Source organism: Cervus elaphus, chromosome 9 (genome assembly GCF_910594005.1).
Source record: "Cervus elaphus chromosome 9, mCerEla1.1, whole genome shotgun sequence".
NCBI classification, from domain to species: Eukaryota; Metazoa; Chordata; class Mammalia; order Artiodactyla; family Cervidae; genus Cervus; species Cervus elaphus.
In genome coordinates, this window is record NC_057823.1 from 89,600,356 (window position 1) to 89,619,787 (window position 19,432).

The 19,432-nt window shown below is 39.1% G+C and overlaps 1 long non-coding RNA gene across 1 annotated transcript in view; it reads right to left on the bottom strand.

Annotated features, from left to right (window-relative positions):
* The window catches only part of LOC122700595, a 336,313-nt gene extending 319,033 nt beyond the window's left edge, over positions 1 to 17,280 (bottom strand). The window contains exons 1-2 of the long non-coding RNA XR_006342819.1: positions 17,156 to 17,280; positions 16,949 to 17,055 (exon numbers count right to left, since the gene is read on the bottom strand). This is a non-coding gene — a long non-coding RNA (uncharacterized LOC122700595). The remainder of the gene's footprint in view (positions 1 to 16,948; positions 17,056 to 17,155) is intronic.
* Positions 17,281 to 19,432: the final 2,152 nt, after the last annotated feature.

A 19,432-nucleotide genomic window follows, 5' to 3' on the forward strand; every position in this document is an offset into this window, starting at 1 on the left:
AGCAATGCGTGAACCAAGAACTTCCAGATGTTCAAGCTGGTTTTAGAAAAGGCAGAGGAACCAGAGATCAAATTGCCAATATCCACTGGATTATCAAAAAAGCAAGAGAGTTCCAGAAAAACATCTACTTCTGCTTTATTGACTACGTCAAAGCCTTTGACTCTGTGGATCACAATAAACTGTGGAAAATTCTTCAAGAGATGGGAATACCAGATCACCTGACCTGCCTCTTGAGAAACCTGTATGCAGGTCAAGAAGCAACAGTTAGAACTGGACATGGAACAACAGACTGGTTCCAAATAGGAACCCTGCTCATTTAACTTATATGCAGAGTACATCATGAGAACCATTGGGCTGGAAGAAGCACAAGCTGAAATCAAGATTGCCAGGAGAAATATCACTAACCTCAGATATGCAGATGACACCACCCTTATGGCAGAAAGTTTAGAGGAACTAAAAAGCTTCTTGACGAAAGTGAAAGAGGAGAGTGAAAAAGTTGGCTTAAAGTTTAACATTCAGAAAACTAAGATCATGGCATCTGGTCCCATCACCTCATGGGAAATAGATGGAGAGACAGTGGGAACAGTGTCAGACTTTATTTTTGGGGGGCTCCAAATCACTGCAGATGGTGATTGCAGCCATGAGATTAAAAGATGCTTACTTCTTGGAAGGAAAGTTATGACCAACCTAGATAGCATATTAAAAGGCAGAGACATTACTTTGCCAATAAAGGTCCATCTGGTCAAGGCTATGGTTTTTCCAGTGGTCATGTATGGATACGAGAGTTGGACTGTGAAGAAAGCTGAGTGCCAAAAAATTGATGCTTTTGAACTGTGGTGTTGGAGAAGACTCTTGAGAGCCCCTTGGACTGCAAGGAGATCCAACCAGTCCATCCTAAAGGAAATCAGTCCTGGCTGTTCATTGGAAGGACTGATGCTGAAGCTGAAACTCCAGTACTTTGGCCACCTCATGCAAAGAGTTGACTCATTGGAAAAGACCCTGATGCTGGGAAGAATTGGAGGCAGGAGGAGAAGGGGACAACAGAGGATGAGATGGCTGGATGGCATCACCGACTCGATGGGCATGAGTTTGAGTAAACTCCGAGAGCTGGTGATGGACAGCAAGGCCTGGCGTGCTGCGATTTATGGGGTCGCAAAGAGTCAGACATGACTGAGCAACTGAACTGAACTGATGGCAATTTTTAATCTGCTTATAGTAACCACACCATCAAAAAATCATTACTATGCATGAAAGAAAATAGTCATCACAGTATCTCTCTCCATGGCTTGTATTATTATATCTTAGTACCTGAGTCAAATTTTCCCATTTAACATCTTATTACACAGTTACAATAAGGGCATATTCAGCAGGTGCTCTGTAAATATTTGCTGAATGAATGCGGTATTACTGCATTTATTTAGCACTTTCTTCAACTGATTAAAGCAAAATGGAGGGTTCTTAGAATGGAACTGGATTTTTTCTCAATCTTAACTAAGATGTCCATACACAGGATACACATAGTAGGCACTCAAATTGTGAATTACTGTACTGAGTTATAGTCAATAATAGAGAACACTATTATTCAACCAAAGCTCAAGTAGCATATAATGAATTAGCTGGCATGTCATAATGTGTTATTGAAATTGGTGATAATTTACTTATTATTTGCAATGGGGTTTCTGAAAAAAGTTTCTCTTTCCATTAGGATTTCATTTTCAGCATTTGCTTGTCAGTAAAATCCTCACATCACTAATGTAACTTCTCATCATAGGCAGAATTGAATATTCATGCCTAGCTCAAATCACTGTTATTCTGGCCTGTTGCTTTTTTTCTCCCCAGATAGTTAACCCATCATTTGTATGGAAAATTTATTACAGTTTGCCATTTATAGGCTCTCTTTCATCCTGTTCTGTTATATGAACTGTAAATGTGGTAAGAAATTGTATTGGATTATTATGGAGGATGGGGACAGAAAAGTTGGACACATAAGTAATAATTTTATGTTTGTTCCAGCCATTAAGACACTTAGCATTCCTCTTACTTTTTACTGAATGTTCCTAGTAACAGAATTCTTTCAGTTAAATCTTCTTCTAAAGTTTTCATATCATATTAATGAAGAAGCCTATTAAAAGTCCAAAGCAAATTAATCAATGTAAGTACTTTGTATGCATACAGATAGGATGAACTGCTATGATTTCAAATCTCAGAAAAAAAAAGTGCATTGCTCTTTTTACTTGATAAATGGACTTGCATTTTGATTTTTTATTAGATTGTTTAGTAATAGACCAACAAATGTACTCTAGCACTTTTTTGCAGAAGTAATGAATTCTTTGTAATATGAGATTTTTATGACAGCTCTTTGCTATTAATAAACTTTGCTGAGCATATAGATAGAAAGGTGAGGTTGATTTGAGAATTACTGGATCTGCATATTAGTGAAATGAATGAGTCAAGTGCTACTACATAAAAAATAATATCCATATTAATTTGTATGCTAAATGGTTTATAGTGATTCTGACCAGCAGCCGAAGAAACCACCATTAATTCACACTGATAATCCAGGGTTGGCATTTTCCTCTACTACACAAACTGTGAAAACAAGCCCAAATTATTGTTGATGCTTATTATTAATTAGGTTTTCTCTTGCCCTGTGACTTCTCCAAATAATTCTCTGATAGTAAGGCAACCCTTAAATGGCTAAGTATGCCCTGAAACAACGTGTGTGTCATCAGGGAGTCATGTAAAAGGATTAACTGAGTCTTATAAACAGCATATCCTATAGGGTGTTTACTTTCTAGAAACTTCCATTCTGAAGCTTGGCATTTATCACTGATACTATATATGTTTTAGTATAGACACCTCCTAAATGAATAAATTGCATATTAACAATACAACCCCTATTTTTTTGCCCACATAGAGAACTATAACTATACACTCCATTATCAAAATAGTATCTTGTTGTTAACTAACCAAGAACAAACATAAAATCCCTAAGCATATCCAGTCTCAAGTCACATACTAATCCACACAGCTTCTACATCATGTTTAGCTGATTCCAGCCACACCCCCTCTTCCATAGGTACAGCAGGCTTGCATCTTCCTGGTCCTCTTATTTCCCCAGAACCTCTCCCCTCTCTTCTCCATGACAGGTCCTACAGTTCCTTCAAACCCATCGCTTCTCACCAACACCCCCCTACCTCTCAGCCTACCTTCATATCCTCCTCTATTCAATTTTGGACTAGTGGTCAATGTTTCATCCAGTTTAAGGAAATTTGGGTTGTTTGTCCCTTGAAAAGTCAAAGTGAAATTCACACAGTCGTGTCCAACCCTTTGCGACCCCATGACTATACAGTCCATGGAATTCTCCAGGCCAAAATACTGGAGTGGGGAGCCTTTCCCTTCTTCAGGGGTTCTTCACAACCCAGGGATTGAACCCAGGTCTGCCACATTGCAGGCAGATTGTTTACCAGCTGAGTCCCTTAAGGCTGAGTTTTTTCCCTTCTGAAGGTAAGCTTGTATCAGTGATTATGATTTAGAATCAAGCAGCCCCAAAACAATCAGACATCTTTTAAAATGCCAAGAGTTACCAGTTGGCAGAACATCATGATTCCTATGAGCTATTATGCAATAAAAGTTTTTGCCTCTCCTTTTCACCTGAGGTACGTTACTAAAGACCTCTTACTATTATCCCAGCTCAATCTGAACCTGACCTCAGAAAGCAGAAGGGCATGTGCAAGGAACCGATGGGGTGGGAGAGGGTGGAAAAGTTCCATCCTGCCATAACACAGATTAAGGAAATTGTGGTCCTTGACCGCAAAAAATATATTTGAAGTTGAGCCTTATAAATGTTGGTTCACCTAAAGTGAGATAAATCAATAGACAGATAGAATCCTGGATTGGAGGAAGCTTGAGAAATCACCTCGTCGAAAGCTGACCCTCTAAAAACACTTTGAAGAGTCTTTCAGACAAGGAAATTAATTCCTTGCTTGAATGTCACACCTTTGAGAGGATGATCATCCATTTGCCATGTGCACAAGCAGGCGAGGTGCTGTATGAAGGATTGAGGTAGCATGGCTTCAGGACCTGGAACACAACCAAAGAGTCAGTCAAGTTGCTGGCAAAGAGCAAAAGGCTAAACAACAGGCCTGGATCTAGTCAAGGTTAAAAGCAGAAATCACTGCCCATGGAAAAATGACTAAATGTAAACTTCAAGTTACATCAACAAATCAAAGCAATCTCAGGAAATTTAGCAATCTTAGCTGTAAAGTGATGGGTTAACAATCTACACTTTCGGGAGGGAAAAAAAAAAAAAGAGGCCAAAATAACAGTGATTTGAGCTAGGCATGAATATTCAATTTTGCCTATGATGAGAAGTTACATTAATGATGTGAGGATTTAACTGACAAGCAAATGCTGAAAATGAAATCCTTAATGGAAAGAGAAATATTTTTCAGAAACCCATTGCAGATAATAAGTAAATTATTACCAACTTCAATAAAATATGATGATGAACACGTAAACCTTTAATGTCTAACATTAGGCATTACTGAACAATAGAGGTTTCAGAAAGATGAGCATCTTTTCACATTCTTTGTATTTTTAAAGTATCCACCTCTCCTTGAGCTTTTTTTCAGCTGGTAATAAAAGAAAAGCTGCTAGAGGGTTTTTTAAGTATTCTTTACTTTTTGAAGGAATAAGGGATAATGGAGGATTCCCTTTTTTCCCTACTAATAAATATGATTTTTAACAGTAGTGTGTGATTATGTTTTCTTTGACATGTCAACAAACACATATATATAATTTGTAGATTAACTTTTTACCAATAAACAGTATTTAGACCTCCACTAAATGAGGCATAAAGTGGAATTTATTTTATCAATTTTAAATTCGAAATTGTCCAATTATATTCAGTCAGTAGGTGTTACCCTGTTGTTCTCAGGGGCAAAGAAGAAAAACCAAACCCTTCAAGAGTTTCTTGTTAACAGTGTTACTTCATAGAACAAAATTTATTTGGAATTCATAGTGATTGGCCCTTCTGAAGGAAATGCCCAAGCAGAGGACCATCTATCAGTCAAGGAGCCCTGTGAGTTTGGAGAGAAAGTGATTTCTTTTCCATTCCTGCTTACTGTCAGCATTTTACTGGGTTAGAAACCCATTTACCCATCAGGATGAAAATCAAAGACCCTTTCTGAAGTAGAATAGAAAAGGAAATCTGAAACTGAGGTAAGGTGCTAATTTCCAGTATCTCCATGACTGCAGGAGATGGGACCTTGGAAACCCTAGGAGTCAGAACTCCCAAGAGGTTTCTGGCTACAATAGCCTTTAAAGTTCTACAGATTTCAGATCGGAATGGAATAACCCCTCCCCCACATAATCATCTGACTTACCTCAACAGAAGCCATGGTAATTTATCACTGAACATTTGTAATTATCCCCTTGATACTTTCTCCTGGAAATAATTTTTGGGGGAAAGGAGGAACAAACATTTGAAAATTAACTTCTCAGCCTGTCTTGATCCCACACTGGGTTAGCATGATCCTAATAGTTCTGTTAAACTTCAAGATGGAAATGACCTCAAGAAATAAATTGTTTCAATACTGAAGATAACATTACTCAATATAATAATTCTGAGGAGTCCTGAATTAAAGAACTGTATATATTCTCAGTGACTACTTTTTATTGTATACAAGTGTTCCTCTGGATATACTTTGGGAAATGCTTCTCTAAGCAATCAAAAATGACTTGAATCTTCCTTTAAGCATATTAAACCTGGCGTTTGCCTGATAGATTTCTTCCTGCTCAGAGTTTCCTGTAACTTTCCAGTGTATCTTAATGACTCAACTTGAATTAAGAAAGAAGAGTCCAACTTGGATCACTGAATGAAACTGTCAAGAGGTGTGGTAACCTGGTCTTGACAGAGATGAAACTGAATTGAAATAATGTTTATAAAAGAGGAAATATGGCCAAAATCACACAGAACATAAGACTAGGCCCCAGTCCTACTTTCCTACTTTTTCTCCCCATCATTGTCCAAACCTGCCTTCCACTATTCCGTAATTCCAGAACTCCTGACTTCTTAATCCACTCCCCTATCCTCTACCTATCTCACTGTCTTAAAGGCATGCCCCGGTTGTAGACTGCTTCTCCCATGGAACTTCAGCCCATATCGCCTCCACCCTAGTTCTTGGATATAAACCCTGTCCCTGATCTCCAGATCCACACACTGTCTAGTTCCCTGGATCCATTCGAAAGAGGCAAACAGAACTCAGATCTCCAAACTACTAATCCACCCACCATTCTTTGCCCTGACTTACTGCTTTTTCAGTAAATGTTCTCATTTATCTTACTGAAAAGAATAATCAAGATAGCAAGTTACTAGTTGGGATTTGAGGGGTGGGTGGCATGAAAAAACCTTAACATAGCAGAAAAAAATCCCTATATATAGTCTTCCAATTAACCAAATACAGCACTAAGCTTTCATTTTAGTTTTTAATTAAAAACTATATGATTAGTGACTAACTTATCATAACTTGAGTTTTACACCACACAGGCTAATCACAAAATTATTCAGTACAAATAAACAACAAACTTTCTTGTGTAATAGAAACCTGAGTCTTCCAGAAAGGCATTTTAAGAGAGGGGGGAAAAAAACTTTTTTTCTAACCTCTTAGGTTTGGTCAGGCCCAGCAAACTAATAAAAGACAGATTAACAGGAGAAAAAAAAACAGTTTATTTACACATATAATGAGCATACATACAAGTGAACTCAAAAGGAGTGGTTAGAATTTGAGGTTTATATACCATCTTAACAAAGGGCAATAAATTGTGGAGAAGTGATTTAAAAAAAAAAAAAGGAAAAGGAATTTGTGCTTGTAGAAGTGGCAAACTGGGATGATTTGATAAATATACAAGAGAAAACTAAGAGAAGATGAGAGTTACATCAGAAAGACTTGTTTGTACAGATTCATCTCAGTGCCCACGCTCTGTCTCCAAGGGTAAGGGTTGTTTTCCTGCTCTCGTTACTAGAGAGAGAAGTCAGCATACCTTCACGTAGGAAATTTATGCCCTGCTTTTACACAGAAATGGGGAGGACAGATGATTCTTCCTGTATCTGCTCTTAACTGCCTTCAGTTTAAAATGATCCTTACACCAATGAGGCACCTTCTGAGGTGGCATATTCTGAATCCCTTCAGCACAGAACAGAAAGAGGAGAAAGGCCATGTGTACTAGGAACTGAGGGAATGTGAAGATATCCAACCTGGGTTCTAGGGGGAAAGACTTCTTAAACTGAAATTTCCTTATTTCACTTTGTGTGAGTTGATATTTGATTCATATCATATGCATCATATTTAATTCTACAGAAAATAAGATGAAACTATAAATCAAGAGATCAAAAAAACACAAATAATGCTTAAATTGCCTATGAGTCACATACCTGGATGATTTACTACTTTTATCTTCCTCACAGTTATACAAATGAATAGTTGGGACCTGAAACCTTCAAACAGAAAGGGCTTGTGCTCTATCACTGGCAAGGCAGTCTTCTCGTTTACTATAGCTGCTGAGTGGAGAAGAAGTAAGGAACAACAGAACTCAAGGATACAAATTAAACTATCACTAAGATAGATAATTTTGAATGGTGGCTCAGAGGGTAAAGAGCCTGCCTGCAATGCTGGAGACCCAGGTTCAATTCCTGGGTTGGGAAGATTCCCCTGGAGAAGGAAATGGCAACCCACTCCAGTATTCTTGCCTGGAAAATCCCAAGGACAGAGGAGCCCGGCGGGCTACAGTCTATAGGGTCGCAAAGAGTCGCTCAGAACTGTGCGACTTCACTTTCTTCCTTACAGAAGCCCAAACCAACTATAATAGCCTCTGACCTCCTCTCCTCCCTTCTCTCTTCTCTATTTTTTGTCTGTCTGTCTGTCTCCCTCTCCTTGTAATCTGTCTTTTGTCCCTTTTTTCTATCTAGGGAAACAAGATTTGGGGGAACATGAATTTTTTTTTAGGATCACGGGTTTTTATGTACATTATGCTTCCTGCCAAATAGCTGAGCTATTAGAATTATAGATCTAGCCTGTGACATTGTGTGTTGTCCTTTACTTGACCGTCTGCACCAATGAAAGGCACTGTTGTCAAGACATGCCCCTTTGCCCTGTGGTTACCATTTTACTCCAAAGGACTTCTAAGGGTGAAGCCATTATATTGGCTCCAGCTACTGTATTCGCCCTATTGAGTCACATTTTGGCTAAAAGCCTAATAGAAGGCAGAGTCAGTACTGAATTCAGATGAATTTGTTCAATATTTTTTGAAAGATACTTTTAGAACAAGGCCCTACTGGCAATTAACAGCAATATAATCGACAGTCAAAATCAAAATACATATAATCAAGTGTCATTTAAGCAATGCTTTAAAAAACATTCTTATGTAAAGTGAATATCCTTTAAACTGTCATTGATCTTAATCTAAATTCAGATACACATTCTGTTGGCAAAAAAAAAAAAAAAACAAAAAGCCCCTGTATGTGGTAGGACTTATAACTAAGAATATGGTTACTTGTACAGAATCAAATATTAAAAGTAATATTGTTTTAATAAAATATTAACTAAACCTTCAGAATTATAACAGTATAAAACAAAAATAAAACTACTAATATAAGGAAAAATCTAAAAGTACATCCCTTTAATGCCTCATCTGATGCAAATTCTAAATCTAAAATAGTTTACTTTCCACAAATCTCAACATACTTCAACACTTGAGGCAATTGTCTTAATTTTTATTTGTACTTTGAACATAAATAATCTCTACTAAGCAGTGGGATTTAATCATCTTTGGAGTCATTCTGCTGCTAACTTGCTGTGTTACCCTGCACAGTTCATTTGAAAATCTCTGGATTTCAGTTTTTTTCACTTGTAAAATTATGAGTAACAAAGTATATATTATAGTGGTTTTCACTCTAAGATTCCTTAGAGATGTTTCAGAGACAGCAAGAGACAAGCTTAATTTTGTCTCTGTAACTCACTGAGATCCCACACAGTATGTCATGAAAAAGCAGGTTAGAGAGGATTTATCTGACTCCCCAAAAACCATCTCAAGCAAATTTATAACCTGAGTAAAAAAGACACAACCAGTCTCAATGTATCTGCAAACAGGTTGTCACCCTTCAATTCTTGTAGATAGACATTCTTAAGCCATAGCAGGACCCACTTCCTATTTCGTTTTATAAAAGGTTCTTGAGGGGTTTTGTTCAATTTGGGAGGAAAAGGACTAGTGTAATCAAGTGAGATTTGGGTTTCCTAGTTAGACCACTTGAGACTCAAATTCCTAATCCACTATGACACCTTAGGTAGGTTCTTTTTAATATCTCAGATTTTTAAATCATCCCCATTTTAAAATCAATATCCCACCCTCCAAAGTGCTGCAGTGATTAATAAAATACCTCATGGAACTGGAATGTTAAAACTGGGTGGCTTTCCCTGGATTTTAAGAATCCCCCAGTCCTCTAAAGTGGCACCTTTAAGACTTCAAATAATCCTCGAAGCGATTATACACATTGATGCTCTCTGTCTTTTCGGCTCTGGCTTCCCAAAATTTTACTGATGCTTCAATCCATAGGAAACTCAGTATACTTACTTCAGTTTTCATAAGCATTTATAAGTAAAAGTGTGACCACATAAGGTGGTTCCCATTTTTTTCTCTCTTCGTCACTCCCCCTCCCTCATCTATTTCTACATTTCCATGCCTCCCTCCAGAACTGGCCTGGGAGCTTCAAAGTTTTCTCCAGATGAAAAATGTCTTCTCATGCTGGAAAATCTAGGCAATAGCTGTTCCTCATATCCTGATTCTAGCCCACACATTGTCCATGCATTGTTTTCAACAGTTACAGAAAATATAATTCTATAAAATTTTAGACATTGTGATTATTTCCCCCAAATTTATTCTATCAGCCACTCATTTAATAGTCTGTTTAGGTTTAGAAAAATCTTGTTACTCAAACTGTGGTCTGTTGACCAGAAACTGTCAACATCACCTGGCAAATTGTTAAAAATGTAAAATCTCAGGACCCATTCCTGACTCATGAGTTGGAGTCATAGAAAACCCCACTTCTCTGGCTGCACAATCCTTGAGAATTCTTCCAACTCATGCCTAAGCCAATTAGTGCCATAAATTCTTAGTTTTAGGAATCAGTTTAGGGTGTGGACAAAACAAATACTGTCCAATCAGAGTGATCAATACCAATCAGTATTGGTGCTTTGTGCTGATCAGCAGACACCCTGTCCTTCACATCATACCATCCCTCAAATACGAGCAAGGAAACAAAAAACCCGAGTTGTTCTGCACAGTCATCTTGCAATGATGAAGACAAATCCAATACAAAGAGGGTCTCAGTGAGTTTCAGCCAAGTGAAACCAGAACTCGGATGAACTGCCTTCTGAAATGTATCCTACCTTTTCAACATGTAAGCCAGCAAGTTCAACTGACGTTTTAGGCTGGATGAAAACCCGTGACCTAAAACCCAAATCTCGTTTGTACTGCTCCAAACTAAGAATAATTTTTACATTTTAAAAAGACGTAAGAAGAAAAGAAGAAAGAGGAAGTGAGAAGGAGGAGGAGGAGGGAAAAGAGAGGGGGAGGAGAAGGGAAAAGGGGGGAGGAGGGGGAAGAGGGGGGGGAAGAGGGAGGGAGGAGGGGGAAGAGGGAGGGAGGAGGGGGAAGAGGGAGGGAGGAGGGGGAAGAGGGAGGGAGGAGGGGGGAAGAGAGAGAGGAGGGGGAGGAGGTAGAGGAGGGAGGGAGGAGAGGGGAGAGAGAGGGAGGAGGGGGGAAGAGAGAGGGAGGAGGGGGAAGAGGAGGGAGGAGGGGGGAAGAGGAGGGAGGAGGGGGGAAGAGGAGGGAGGAGGGGGGAAGAGGAGGGAGGAGGGGGGAAGAGGAGGGAGGAGGGGGGATAGGTAGGGAACAAGAGACATATATGGTCCACAAAACCTAAAACATTTACTATTTAGCCCTTTACATTAAAAGTTACTTGATCCCTAAGTCAAATGAAGCATCCAAATGTTCTTTTCACTTGTTCATGCATGTAAATGGCCTGGCACTTAGCAGATATTCAATTACTGTTAGTTTTCACTACCACTCTCCTAAATTTTACCTTCCCCAAGATTGTGATACAATACATAAAACTACCAAATGAAGTATGCAAATATTACATAATATCATATTGTTACACCTATCAGTTCAGTTGCTCAGTCATGTCTGACTCATTGCGGCCCCATGGACTGAAACACGCCAGGCCTCCCTGTCCATCGCCAACTCCTGGAGTTCACTCAAACTTATGTCCATTGAGTCGCTAATGCCATCCAACCATCTCATCCTCTGTTGTCCCCTTCTCCTCCCACCTTCAATCTTTCCCAGAATCAGGGTCTTTTCCAATGACTCCGTTCTTCACATCAGGTGGCCAAAGTATTGGAGTTTCAGCTCCAGCATCAGTCCTTCCAATGAATATTCTGGACTGATTTCCCTTTAGAATTGACTGCTTCGATCTCCTTGCAGTTCAAGGGACTCTCAAGAGTCTTCTCCAACACCACAGTTCAAAAGCATCAATTCTTCAGCACTCTTTATAGTCCAACTATAGCTTTCTTTATAGTCCAACTCTCACACCCATACATGACTACTGGAAAAACCATAGCTTTGATCAGATGGACCTTTGACAGTAAATTCTCTATATTCATCAAGAGATTGTGTTGCATTGTTAATAGTTAAAAGCACTAGTTCTAGAACTAGTCTGCTTAGGATCCAATCCTTATCACTCACTAGCTGTGTGACCTTTTTATACCTCATTTTCCTAAGTTGGAAATAACTATTCATAGTACCTACCTCACTGGCTTGACAAGATGGTTAAATGAGTAAATGTAAAGTACTTCAAATTAGTGCCTAACACATGGTAAACAAATTAATAAAGTTTATCATATCTCTGATTTACAATTTTCTAAAATGTTTAAGTATCAATCCAGACTCATTCTAATGTTGGTAGGGACGTGTAATCATTCAAAAATGCTCACAGCTGTGGAGAAAAGGTCATAATGCTCCCAATACTACAAATTTTATCTAACTGATCACTGAAATACTCACTTAGGCTTTTAGCACACTGTTCTTAAGTAGTAATGGTTCAGGATTGGTGTTGGGTTGGCCAAAATGTTCGTTCAAGTTTTTCTGTCACATCTTACGGAAAAACCCTGATGAATTTTTCGGTCAACCCAAAAAAACATCCTTCATTGCCTACCAGTTCTCAAACTGTGGGCACTGGGAAAAAAAGACTAAAAGAGTATCCAAAGAAATTGTTACTCTGTTTGCTCCTTCATTGGTTTAGATGATAATCTGTCACTACTAAAGAACAAGAAATATACCCTAGAGCATTGCTTTTGACCCTTCTAAACTTCCTTTTTTTCTTTAGCTTTATTTTTAGATAGATATCAAACAGGAAATTCCACTCCACTAAGAAATGGTGAATTTTCTAGCTAAGACTGAAGGGTGGGACCCAATGGGAAATCAGTAATGAAGAATGAACCAGAGGTTTGGGGAGGGGAAGAGTGAATGGATATGGGTAAACAGGCCATTTCTATTTTATTTACCCTACTAGGAGTGAAACCAGTAGCTTCCGTTTATCCCTAAGGAATAACTTTTAAAAACCAGACCAGTCAATTTCAGCCAAAATTCAAAAATCAACAGACTGGCAAGACTACCGATCAGATAGAGCCGCAAAACTGTTCTAATGCCCCAATACCGGATGGATGAGAGTGTGTAGGTACAAAGACATAACAATGATTTGCCACTTACTGCTAAGTGTTGCCAAATGTGCTTTAAGTACCTCATGTACTGGAAATACACTGCAAATTACCTTCCTTATGTTGTGAATAGGAACAGAAGCTTTTTCTTCCTTTCCTGTTTATATTATCGATCACTGCATATTCAAATCCACCTCTTCTGCCTTGTGAGAAACTGATGTATAGGATATACAACACTTTGTACCTTTTGGATTTGAAACTGTAAGATGCCACATGTGACCTTTCTGAATGAGTCTATTAGCCTAAATGTAGGTTCAACTTAAGCCAGGAGATATGAAATTTCATACAACAACTAAAATTTTCACAAATTATTTTGAGATTCTCAAAGATAGCATTATATTATGGATTAATGAATCAACTGTAAACATAATTCTACAGATCAGTATTACTAAGAATCTCTAGTGTTGGTTTCTGTAGTGTCAAAGATGTGGGTGTAGTAATACCCCAAACTGAGAGATGAGAATTTTTGGTAAAGCATAACAAAAAAGGTAAAAAACTTTTACACACTTACATTACCAAACTGGCAAACTCACGTGAGAGACTGACCTGCTGATCATAGACACGTTTGTACAAAGATAATGATTAACAAATGATTTAATACTATGAAAGCTTTCTAAAAAATTTAATCTACTAAAAATCAAAAACTAAACTGCTTTCTTAGTCTGTACTTTTAATTATATTTTAACTATTTTTTAGCCAAATAATATATGCTTAAACAACTGAAACAGTGCACCAGGGTAAAAATATATACACACACATATATGTACACATGTACATGTGTCTATATACATGACTCCCTTCCACGACAGAGACAATCACAGAGAAAACTACATATTACTGCATAGTTTATTGCATCTTTCCCAAAACTTCAATAAAATATAGGAATATATATTCTTTTTCAAAACACAAATGGGAGCATCTTCTTTACTTTGCTTTTTTCACTTAATACAAGCTTTTCAATCTAATGTTCAAATCTTAAAATCTGAATTCCATAATCCCACACAAAGTGTTATTCCTAGTGCATCTTCTACCTATTCAACATACATTAAGTAAAAAAAAAAAAAAAAAACATGGTTGGTCAGACATATATGAGAAACACTTGGTTAAAAAGGTAAATAGCCTTCTTTCTTGCTGAACTTCCCAGATTCCTGAATGTGCTAATTTAGTCAGTGATTCATTACGAAGCTTACTCTGTACCTTTCACCAGGTGGCGCAGTGGTAAATATGAATAACTCACCTGCCGAGGCAGGAGATGCGGATCTGATCCCTGGGTTGGGAAGATCCCCTGGAGGAAGAAATGGCAACCTACTCCAGTATTCTTGCCTGGGAAATCCCATGGGCACAGGAGCCTGGCAGCTATAGCCCATGGGGTTGCAAAGAGACACACAAGCAATTGAGCACACACACGCATGCACACACACACACACACACATCTTATGAAGTTATTTAGGCAAGAAGTTTTCTCGCAGAGGAGCACCTTTTAAGGTTGGTATTCCAAAGAACATACTTTGGGAACTGCTCAGCTGCAGCATCTAGTTTAATCATCCTAAAAAGACTGGCAGATGAGTTGCATTGTGACCATTTTATAAGATAAAGAACCTGAAACCACAAAGTTTAAGTAACTTTCCTATAGTCACCAGCTGGAAGAGGCAGAACTGGTATTAATCCACCAAATATATCCTCTTCTCCCTATACCGCTCAGAGCTCATCATCCTTTTAGCATCACTAGGCACTAATGATAGTAAAGAAATATCCCTTGTCTTTATTCTATGAGGCTGAGCTTAAAAACACTCTGATAGCGTAAGTCTAGAATATCAGAAGAGCCAAAAGCACCCTACATCTAAAGCATGCAACAGAATTTCAGAGGGGGAAGACATGATTGTGGACATAAGAGTCCAGGAAAGGATGATCTATATGACTTAAAGTAGGTTAATTACAACTCTCTATGTTCAATTTTTTCTGCTACAAATCAAAGATGATGCCCGTCTGGTAGTATGTCAAAGAAGATCAAATTAAGGCACTTACACACAAATTGACTTCTCAAACAATATTAGTTCTTATTGCCATCTCCCATAATTTCCAATTTCTTTCCACCTTTAACTTTTACATTAGTTGAAAAAAATTAACCATTTAGCAGAACTATTTCTTTTTGCTGTGATTCACACAAACTTCTAGCTTCCTAGAATTCAAAAGTGCCAAATCTTATAAAAATACTTCTCTAAATAAAAATTCAAAAATATTTTTGAAGATTTCTAAGTCAAAAGTATAAATATTTTCAAAATAACTGTCAAGCCTTGTAATTTTGGCTCACAGATTAGAAAATGGAAATAAGACCAGTTGTAGGGAAAAATAATAGCACGGTCCTCAGATGATGAGGATGGAAGAAGGAAGGTCAGGAAGTGGCCTGAAGGAACAGTAAGGAAGACACTGACTTCTCCCCTCTCTCTCACTGAGCTGATGTGGAAGGTAGGGAGTGGATGGGTGGACACAGGAGATGTCTATTGGCAAGGGCAGCAGAAAACAGGTATCACTGTCTCTCCATTAACTTGCGCCGTTTAATTTCAGAATTAAATTCTGAAAGTCACGGCTTTCTCTAATCACATCCGCAGCCCAAGGAATAACAAAATTAGGGGACACTCAGTTTCCAGCCTCTGCTACTTAACCTATCTCCTGATATCTTTGGAATTTCTGACAACATCTCCTCTTCCTTGCTATGATCTCCGGGCTTTGGGAGTTCGTTGCTGTTTTTTTTCTTTTGCCGCCAAGTCGTGTCTGACTCTGCAACCCCATGGACTAGAGCCCTCCAGGCTCCTCTGTTCATGGGATTTCCCAGGCAAGAATACTGGAGTGGGTTGCCATTTCCTCCTCCGGGGGATCTTCCTGACCCAGGGATCAAACCCTCCTCTCTGGCATTAGATTCTTTACCACTGAGCCACCAGGGCTTTGGCAGAGCTAACTCTATTTCTTGGACTAGCGGGCCTTTTGCTCCGTAAAATGCGATGTCCCCTAGTAAATTTCTACAGGAACATGCCATTATTCAACCTCATTGCATACTGCCCTGCTCAGTACTTGGTTTTTGTTTGTTTGTTTGTTTACAGGGCCCATCTCCAACTCACCCTCACCCCATTAGACCTAGACACTTTAAATGGAGGAACCAAGTTGCAGCTCACATTTTTTAATCATTAACAATTTTCTCACCCTGAATTTTTAGCTAAAGTTTTATAAAACATTTAATTATCCATTTCTTATTTTAGTAATTACACCAAACACATCTTATGCACCAATTTATACCTTCTATTGCCTTCACCTCTTATTCCAACAACCTCAGCACCAACTGGTTCTAGGCAGGCTTCAACCACATTGGCACTGATGCAACTTGGTAAGTTTTCACTGTAAGCATGGGAGAGGAAAGCCAACGGGTAAATGTCTCCTCCATTCTTCCCCTCATTGGCTCTGAGATTGATTTCACAGGTTTCTTAGAAGGGCCTATAGATCGAAAACTCATTGCCTGCTGGCAAGACCAACTGGATAACTCATAACTGCATCGGTTCTCCTTTCTTCCTATTTCACTTCTCTGTCCGTGTCTTCGGGGCTGCCTAAGCCCCAATAAACATTCCCAAACAAATAACTCTCACAAAAGCCTCAGGCTCTGCTTTTGAGGGCAAGCTGATGAATTGATCAGGGTCCTAAAGGGAAACAGAAACCATCCTAAAGAAGAGAGAAAATGTAACGAAGAATGTTAAGCTTTTTAACTGAGGATTAACTACAATGGAGGAAGAGGTAAAGGTAAAAACCATGAGTGCATCAGATTAAGGAAGCAGCCAGCAATTTCGAGAGCTAAGACAGTGTCCAAAGAAGGAAGAAATTTGGAAGAGGTCTCTCCCCCAGACTGAAAGTCAAACCTTATTAACAAGAGTGTGGCCATGAGCCCTGGACAGCTGAGGAGTCTGCCAGAGGGCCAACAGGTGGTTTCCTACAAGCCAGCCCTGCTGGGGGCTCTGAGACGCCAGGAAGACTCTGCGAAGCTGTGCCCCAGGGGTTCTGGAGAGACCCTCCAGGAAGCACCACTGCTGCTGGCTAAACCGGCCAGGAAGTCAGGGTATGGTCAAACTCACCCGGAAAGCACCTTTTTCCCAACAAAGCTTCACGTTGCACCAACTGGCCAAGAAAAATGTCTGCAGGTTCCCACTCCAGCTGTACGAAGCAGGGCAAAGTTCGTGGGCTGGAAAAAAGCAAGGCCATAAGTGGTTAAGTAGCATGCAAGGCAAAGGCCCAATCTGCTAATGATGGGCAAACCTCGTTCTTCAACCCAGGGAATTTACCAAAACCGGCAGGACAGAGAAGCTCAGGCATGGGCCTGTTTCCTTCCAGTATCTGCCCAAACCAGATCCTCTTTTCTTCCATCTTCCCAGCTTCTAGCCTTCCTTGCTTGCAGGACTCGCATCTGCCACTCACAGGCCGGGCCAGCGAATGAGCTTCGCCACCAGGAACAGGCATCCAACATCTCCCGTTTATCTCCCACTTTCACTTAGAATGAACTCTTCAGGTAAGGTTACCCAGATTCTCTGAGTCCAAAGTGCCGTAGGCAGTCTTGAAACACGGTAATCAACAGGCCTGGGCTGTAACCGGCCTTCACTGGCCAAGCTCACTTGAATTGTTTTCACAGAAAACCATCCTCCTAGCAGCACTAACGTTATTTTCCCCGAGCTGTTTTTCAGAGCCTTGGAGTCACCAGCTCCCACTTCCAGCTCCCATCAGTTAAGACTGGTGAGGACCAGGGACCCTCCAACCATAGCACATGAGCAGGTGTCTGCGCCTCGACCTTCTGACGTCAGAGGCTGAGACCTGCCAGGCTCGGAATGTGCTGGAGCCAGGCACCTGTAGCCTTGTTGCACCTGTGCAGGATGACTGTCTCACCTTTTTCCTATCTCCAATTACTTTCTCCAAGTTCCCCACACCTCAGCTTTATTGCATAAATGTCCTGAGCCTCCGGGAAGGTGGATCTGTGGTCTGTTCTCTTAGCTCCTCACTTGGCTGCTTGTGAAGAAACCCTTCTCTGCTGCAAACCTCTGTGTCTCAACGTTTGGCTTGGTGCGCGTTGGGAAAACAAGTCTGGTTCAGTTAGCAGTCTCATCCTGTCAACTTCGTTCTCATTCAATAAAGTCATCAAAATAATTGATGGACTTTGGAATAGTGACCTCAAGTGATGAAAACGCTGCCAAAGTCCTGTTATGGAGAACATTCGTTTTGGCATCAGACAAACCAGTGCTAAAATTCTGGCTCTGGCAAATGCTAATTGTGTGTTCTTCATATATAGATTTTTAACCTTACTCTTCTGTAAATTGGAGATTTTTTTTCATAAAGTTATTTTAAGAATTATGAAAACAAGATGCATTTGTTCGCCCAACAAATATTTATTAAGCACAACTATGTGCCAGAAATTTTCCTAAACACCGAAAGGTACTGTATGTAAACATCTGGTTTGTGATTAAAGCTTAACATAAAAGACTTTCCTTTCCTTTTCCTTCCCTTTATGATGGTGAACATTGCCCACAGTAAGTGAGCAACAAAATTTACTTATCACTATTCTGCTTATTTGTATTTCTTTGTCATATAAGAAACACAAACTAAAAATTTTTATAAATTACTTCCATATACTAGCATTATTAGGACTCATTCCTATAAGGATACCCAGGAGGCTTTTTTCATAAAGGTATTTGGAATATTCATTATTGGTATGAAATTTGCCAACACAGAAAAGTATCTCAGAGAAGCTGCTGTGTGTGATTAAGATCATTGTTAGTGGGCACACATGCTTTCTATTTCACCCATTATAAATAATAGTACACATGGCAAATACCTCTGAAATTATTTATATTTCAAAGATTTTTGTAAGCATGAAACATTAACATTTTACATATGGGTATGGAGAGGTTGAATCATTTGCCCAAGGTCACTCAATATATCAGTGACATAATTACTAGCTAAACTCTTAGTTTCCTATGTCCTGGTCCTCCTGCCTCTTCCCTCTCCTTGAGAAAATATTCGCCTACGGTGATGCCTACTTGCCTTCTACTCAAGAAAGTACACTGGAAAAAAACATATAACTTGTATTTTTCCCCCAAATCAAATTAATCAGAAAATAAAATTAAAGCGCATTTATTTAGCAGAAAGCTACTCTTTCCATTAATGAGAATTTTATTGAATATAATAAAATATTTCAGGCAATTCTTTTCTTCATGCTTTTTTTCTCTTCCTTTCTCAGATTTATTGAAAAGCATTTTTATTAGTGCAATAATAGGCTCTGGGACATGCAATTATATTGAGATGCTGACACTTTCCTGTTAGTTGCAGCCTTTGGCCTGAGGCCAAACACCGAACCCAAGCATATGAGTTTCTCTGCAAGCAGTCCTGGCATGCCACTTGCCTGCGTTTGTCCTTATAGCAACCTTCAATTTCACCCAATATAGAGAGAATTAGCTAATTTTTCCCTGCCATTACAATTGATCCAAATGGGTACTTCCATCTCTCTTTTAGGGAAAACAAAAAATTCCTTATAAAATTTTTGGAGGATGCAATTAAGGACAGACCTGTTAGAT